Raw genomic sequence first — 7,787 nt, forward strand, 5'->3', positions numbered from 1 at the left:
ACTAAAATCAAGGCCAATCATACGAACTTCCCGACCACAATCAAGGGATTTCTGTACAGCATTGGAGATTGTAAGAAGGGCATCACATGCTCCAAGGCCTTTACGAAAACCAAATTGCAAACTAGGGAGTAGATGATTACCTTCCGCAAACCTATTAAGACGTTACACCTATATATATATATATATATATATATATATATATATATATATATATATATATATATATATATATATGTGTGTGTGTGTGTGTGTGTGTGTGTGTGTGTGTGTGTGTGTGTGTATGTGTGTATGTGTGTAATCATAGAGTCGACTCTGTCGAGAATTAGAAAAGATTAGAACCACTAGATTACATGCTCTCATTTCATGTAGGCTTCCATCCCAATGCGCACATACTGACAAATAGCCCAACAAAAGTTTCTTTCCAATATAGGTATTTTCAAATTTATCTCTAATTATGAGAGCAAAGGTAAAGTTGCTCAAAATAAACTTGCAGGGATGATGTTTGTGACCTGTGCAAAGAAAGTAATACAGAATATTTTGGAACATGAAGAGAACTTCAGAGGACGGCCAGGAATCAAGGATATGGTTGGAAAAGCAAAACAGGTTGTCATAACTCATTTCATCACAACCGAATTCAGGGTTAATGGGAATAATAAAATTACTCTTAAACTTACATCATGAAAGGCAGTTGTTTATGGTCAAAGAATGGAATGAAGTCTTGGAAAGAGGTCTAAGACCACTATAATTGTTTTAGGCTATGCATAAAATGTAGCTTTTAATAAAAATGATGATGGTAGATACCAAAAATAACAGACATGGAAATTGGAAATTTTTAGAGTAAAACCTATGCATTGAAAACTACACGCAAAATACCGATCAAAATTATTTCATAATAAATCGATATTAGAAAATTCTGTGATTTTTTAATTATAAAACCATCAAAATTTTATTTATTTTCAGAAATTAATGTGAATGATACGTTTGTAGAAATAACATATAATAATTATTAAGTGATTTTATTATTCATATTATATGGGATAACTAATTGTATAAGCAATTTTGTCCCTGAAATCGAGGAGGTAATTTGCTTGTGTGCAAGTTGCTCTAAAGTGAGAGGAGCAGAGGTAATCCCAAGTGTTTCAAGAATCTATAGACAATTCAAATACACTAATTAAAGAATATAATAATTTAGATGAAAGCCGCAGATAAGGGAACAAGGCAGAGTGCCAAAATAGAAAGAAAGATTAGAAAATAGCTTACAACATTCAGTTAAGCGTCAGCTGCCTGACATAAAGTAGGATTGTTTTGCCACCTCGTTCGGTTGAAGAAGATTCTTCAAATGCTCCTATATCAAAGCATAAAAACCAAGTCATGTTTTCCTTTTAAATGCTTTCAACTCTTTTGGGCCAAGGATTAGGCTACGTCGACGAGATTTCAATTTTGTTTTTTCACTTTTTCCATCATTATTATTATCGTCATTTCCAACAGGGGTTGCAGCAGATTAAGTGAGGATACAAAAGCAAAAGCAACATCTAGAGCCGCCTCAACCATCACGGGACCGATGATCCTCCTGTATCAAACATAAAAGCTTTACTTAACCAAGATCTGTAGACCTTAATCAAGACATTGGCATTATCTATGAGCTACGTGAAATGACCCAAATTATGAAGAAAGAAAGTCAGTGTTAAGAGATGGCGGTTTCCTTCGTGGCGTCAAATTCCCGGACGGACGAGATGCCATTTTTCTTTTAGTCTCTGTCACAATAACCATATATCCTAAAGGCAGATTACCTTTAATTTACATTTGCTGCATAGTAAGTTTTCATTTAAGTGAAGGCAAATTCTCTCTCTCTCTCTCTCTCTCTCTCTCTCTCTCTCTCTCTCTCTCTCTCTCTCTCTGTCTTAAATTTGAATAAAGTGATCAAGAACAGTTCTCTTTATCTCTCTTTCACAAAATAAGAAAAAAGTCAATAATGAAAGGAGTATTTTTTTAAAAGAAATACCATTCGAACATCCGAGTAAAGAGAGAAAACGGAGTCATGGCTTCTGCAATACATCAATATATTTTAAACGTTGCATTGTAGGCCTATATGACATTACAGCTTCTGCATCTACATGTTTTAAACGTTGCATTGTAGGCATATTTGACATTACAGTCAGCAGGAACATCGTTGCTTTTGTGCATTATTCTAAAATCCAGCATTTGTATTCTTCCTGTTTCTTCAGTAGCAGCAAATATGATCTATTTCAGTGTACAAACGATTACGCAATTTCCCATAAATTTAGATAACTTCAGATTCCGGGGGAAAAAATTAATTAAAAGAAACTATTTTGGTGAAGTTACTTTTTATGAATTAAATGGACCAGTTTTAATATTTTCATATTTTATAGAGTTTGAATTAAAATTCATTATATATATGGTCATCATCTCTTCCTAGGCTTATTGACCCTAATCCACGGTTACATTTGGCCAGTCGTCTCTATCTCGAGTTTTTAAATCAATACTTCTCTTTTCATCCTCATTCGTCATCTCCTACTTCACACTTCACATTTTGTAAAATGAAAGTGTCCAAAGAATTGTATCAAACATGGTCTATAAATATTTTTTGGACTTTAGACAGTTATAATTACGAACAAATAACAGTTATAGTGAAATCTTTGAAATTATTTGTGACTGTTCGATGGATATTCTAGGTTTGATATTCAAGTTAAGGAATGGAAATATTCATAGGACTAACAAATATGGAGTACTGAAGTTGGGGGTAAAAAGTATTTCATCTTTAAAGCACATCTCAGTGACACAGTGTTCAGAATAAATTTCCGACCCCTGAAAGATGTACTTCATACTGTATTTGTAGATATGTTTCAATCGTTTTATACTTATTGCAACACCAGAGAACCCGCTGCTTCCAAATAAGCTATTGCTGAGCCGTAATTGAAAACAAGGTTCCTAACAGCTATGCTCTCATTACAAAGGATCGTCTATAGATGGGTTTAGCTATTCAAGTAACTGTCTGCATCTTTCAACCTCATTATTCCCATTGTATAGCAGGGTCGGCCGCTCGAGTTAACTCTCTCCATCTATTTATTTTATTTTCCTCTTTTGTACAGGACCTAAACACAAAATTTTGATAAATGATTTTATAAATAAACTATTCATTTGAAATCATATCAAAATAAAATAGTATTATTCAATTTTGTCCTTTAAAAGTTAATAGAGAGATTCATAATATGTTGACTCGAAAATTAAGCAAAGGAAAAATGAGCTTTAACCAGAGAGGAATCTGATATAGTACTATTTTGCGGTCGTCACAGTACCCAATAACTCTCGCAATGGCATCAGCGGGTGCCTACCCTCGGCCATAAAACTACTGATTTATTTGCTAAAAAAAATATAAAAAATTCATAAATAACTATAATGATGATTATTGTTAAAGGCAACTAGATTCCTAATTATTATCCTTTATAAGAAATTATGAATTTATCAACAAATCTATAAACTTTGCATAAAATGTTTGAGTCTTCTTAAATAGAGAATATTTTCCGAAAAGTAATGGCAGTGATGTCTGTATCATCCTGGATAACCTAAAGTAAAGAGACTCGGGTTTTCCGAGAGTCCTGGGTCGGGTCAAGCCCTAAGAAATCGACTCCGTTGAGGATCCTTCCTCTTAGGTGTCTTCTGATTCAGGACTACCTCTCGGTTTGGGGTTCCGAGACAGGCAGGATAGAAAGATAGTATCCTGTCAATGACGTCCCCCGGTTATCCAGCAAAACAGCAACAGGCTTTCTGTGGTCTGGTGTTGAATTCTCCTCTCACTCTCTCTCTCTCTCTCTCTCTCTCTCTCTCTCTCTCTCTCTCTCTCTCTCTCTCTCTCTCTCTCTCTCTTATAATTATTTATTTTTGCATTGGGCAAGCGTTGTTCGTAAGTTGTCACTTAGTAATAAACCTTATATTTCACTTAGGATATATGTGTATGTATGAAACGACGGTGGTCAACTGCTATGAAAAATTATATCATTGAAAATATTGGATCGTTAAAAAAAATCGTGCTAGAATATTTCAGAACAAAAAATAAATACGGTAATGTAGCCCGAATCCCTCTAAATGCCGTGATTCCTGGAACTGAGTGGGAAAGAGGGCTTCAAGAGGGAAAATAATTCAAGCTTAGTCCTGTTGTCTAATAATAACAATTTATGCATTTGGGTTATGAATTCAAAGTTATCATTTAATTTTGCTTGTGTCGTTTTGTGTATAAAGCAAAAGTTAGTTGGGGTCGTGGTTTCGAAACTTGCAATAAATCATTATAACCCAAATTTCAGGTTATAGTCAAAGCTGCCTATATACTGTAGGTCCAATCTCTCATGGGGTTTATTCAGGGAGAAGAAATAATGATAAATAAATAAAACTATAATTAATTCTACCTCTATTATTTAATTTTACTTCACGAATGGAAGTCTATAATAGGGTCATACATATTAACTCAAAGCTGTAATGTGCAGATTCTACAATAGAAACGTATCTCGAATAATAATAATAATAATAATAATAATAATAATAATAATAATAATAATAATAATAATAATAATAATAATAATAATATGGCTCTGTAGTGTTGGCTTTATAACATACTAGGGTATGGCTATATGTCAGATGGCAACAATAAATATTTGCATCAAATCTTATAACTTAATAAAGGTGTCTATCTGGGCATAAAGTTGCTATTTGTGAAATTTCTCCACAGTCTCTTCATCATTTTATTTTTAGGCCTATAAGCTTAATAAGAATTATAAAATCAGAAGTGCGAACTTCAAGTCACATATATCAGTAAGACGAGGGGCAAACTGAGCATTCAAACCTTCACAAGTCGGGGCTAACTAAATATTAAGTAAATCTCAAAAGACGAAACTTTCTAAAGACATTAATGAACCAGTTAATAGACAATGATTAAGACTGATAATACAAATATTATTGTTTAAGTAAATAGTAGACAGCAACAATTCATTAAAACATATGTATAATTCTTTGAAATACATAGGCCTATGTGAATAATAAAACACGCAAATTCCAATGAAACATTCAGAATAAAGACAATTTCATCTTTTAAAAGACGTCATTATTTTCTTGGTATAATATACTTAGGCAAACTATATATATATATATATATATATATATATATATATATATATATATATATATATATATATATATATATATATATATATATATATATATATATATAGTTGTTTATCCTCCTGGGAATAATGTCAAGCAATCTATTACAAATATTTTCCTCACGCACAGACTCCCAAGATGATAAGCATTCGCTAATGATTGCTTGTCTACTATTGCGAACGGGAAACGATTATGAAAATGAACGCTTGGTTATAAAAATGAGTTAACTCTTTGTTTCCTTCTTCGGTTGTGTAGCTGTATACTGTACATATAGGCAGTAAGACTATACTTAATTGCCACATATTATTCATCTTGCTGCCTGAAATAGTACACTCTAAACCTCGTATCTGTAGCCGCACAGTGCTGTGTAGGTCAGACCAAAACAGTAGCATTCTCGTCGACTGCAGCATTCTGACTTGCACCTACAATTAGTCTGCTACCGGCAACTCTCTGCAATGGGTGGAAGCTTTGTCCAAATTATCTTTTCTTAGTCTAGCACAAGTTTAAGGGAATTTTTCCTTTCCTTGTCACCCTGAGTCTCATCCCACATCCTCGCTTTGATCTTGTTTCAGCTTTCATACTAAATGGCCAGTAGAAATAAAAAAAACAATGTCTGCTCTCTTGTATTTGGCAGAGAGTGCTTGTATTGTAAGAAGTACATCGAGCATTGCTTACTCTTCAAAAGTTTTTGAACTTCATGAGGGCCAATCACCCACTAATGCTACACCAGGGTTGTAACTTGGCTCTCAAGAATAGTAATGAGGTGGGATTTTTGACATGTGTGGAGCTTTTTCTGCTATCATTGGAGGGAAGAAGTCTGTGATTGGTTCTCATGACGGAAGAACTCCTTCAAGTCATACTTTCTGCCCTGGCATGATATGAACAGCTTGGAGAACAGACGTTTGTTTGCTTTGAAGAGTCAACAGATACTGATACCTGTAGTAAAAAGTCAACCCTGTTCCTTTTGATTTGTTCATAGATGGTGGATTCTTCTTTTCTTCCCCGTCTCTTAATAAACTCCTGGAAATTGACATTTCCTTTCTCAAAGTGTGCGCTAACCAGCTCTGAAAAAATTTCAGTGAGCAATGTTCTTTGCATCAAGTGAAAGCAGGTCTCAACTCTCAGCCTGGAGAAGATTGCTCACATCTTGCATGCCTTGTGAGAGCTTTTATATTCTCTCAAGGAACACTGCTCGTTCTGTTTTGTCATGCTGGATGGTGTGTTTAGAACCCCCTTGATCCCACTTCTTGCCTCATACTGTATACCCAAGTGGCTGACTTTAGGACCAGCTACCATCCACCATCTTAGTACTGATAGGTCTTCAGTCATGCCCATTGTACTCCCGCCTGCCTTGATGACAGTGATGGACGCAGAACAAAAAGCTTCTCATTTATTGCATGGAAGAGGGAAATATTAGTCACATAGTGTAGCCATTATGTTTTTGTGGTTGTTATGCACATGGTGATTTGAGCTCTTCACTCTTCTTCTTCTGGCAAGAACAACAATTGCTTCAGTCAGTCTGCAATTTACAGCCCTGGGTCTGTTACTTGCCATCTTGGTGAATGGCATTCAAGGTATCATACTATGGTAATTATTTTTATTTCGTGAATCGAAGCCGAGGATTTATCCTTTTACCACCTTGATCTCAATCATTTAGAATAAGGTATGAGATACGACTAGGTTCGAGAATAATTATAAATGACTTACATCTAGCTTGATCGTTCATACAGTATCGTTCAAGTCCTTTGCAGTCTGTTCAGCAACCAAGACACTGCATGCAAAGGGCTATAGACCTGTAAATCTTAGCTCGGCTCTCCTGCGCTGGTACAACCGGTAATATATGGTTGCTTATTGATCCAGGGCTTATCAGACAGCATCTGGGACGCTAAAATAATGATTTAGGCACACTAAATAATCATTCTGCTGATACTGAGCCCCATACTGAGGTTCACAACAGTGGTGCCATCCAGCGTGTCCTGATTAAGTGTTGACATTGATCTACTGCAATGAGGAAGTCAATGGGTAAGTACATATTTCTAAATTCGGACTCTACGCAGTAAAAAAAAAAAAATGTATGATTTGACATCAAGAGCATTCGGATAAGGGAAGTCTTTGCGATCTTATTGCGAAATGCAATATTTCTGTAAATTCAATAGCATCCTTTTTATTAAAAAGAGCAATCCCCGACGAGTATGTGTGCTAATTTTGGTGTCTGGTTCCGGAAATGGAAGATTCTCTGGAAAGTTTTCTGATATCTTCTCCACTATCAGTAGAAGCATCAAATAATGATTACCAAAGTATTTGAAAAAAAAGAGGATGAATAAAAATTATCATTAATTAAACATAACTGAAATTTGTTGGTGAAAATTGATACCAAATACTTTGAAAAGATAAGTAATTGACAACAACTGCAATAATAATAATAATAATAATAATAATAATAATAATAATAATAATAATAATAATAATAATAATAATAATAATAATAATAATAATAGCTATAAATTCAACTGAATGATAAAGCAAGCAAAGATAAAAATTATAATAAGCAAAACTTGAAGTACTCTTAAACTGTGCATGAATATCGCTCAAAAGAAGAAAAAAACGAAAAGATT

This window comes from Palaemon carinicauda, chromosome 11 (assembly GCF_036898095.1).
Source record: "Palaemon carinicauda isolate YSFRI2023 chromosome 11, ASM3689809v2, whole genome shotgun sequence".
In the NCBI taxonomy this organism is placed as follows: Eukaryota; Metazoa; Arthropoda; class Malacostraca; order Decapoda; family Palaemonidae; genus Palaemon; species Palaemon carinicauda.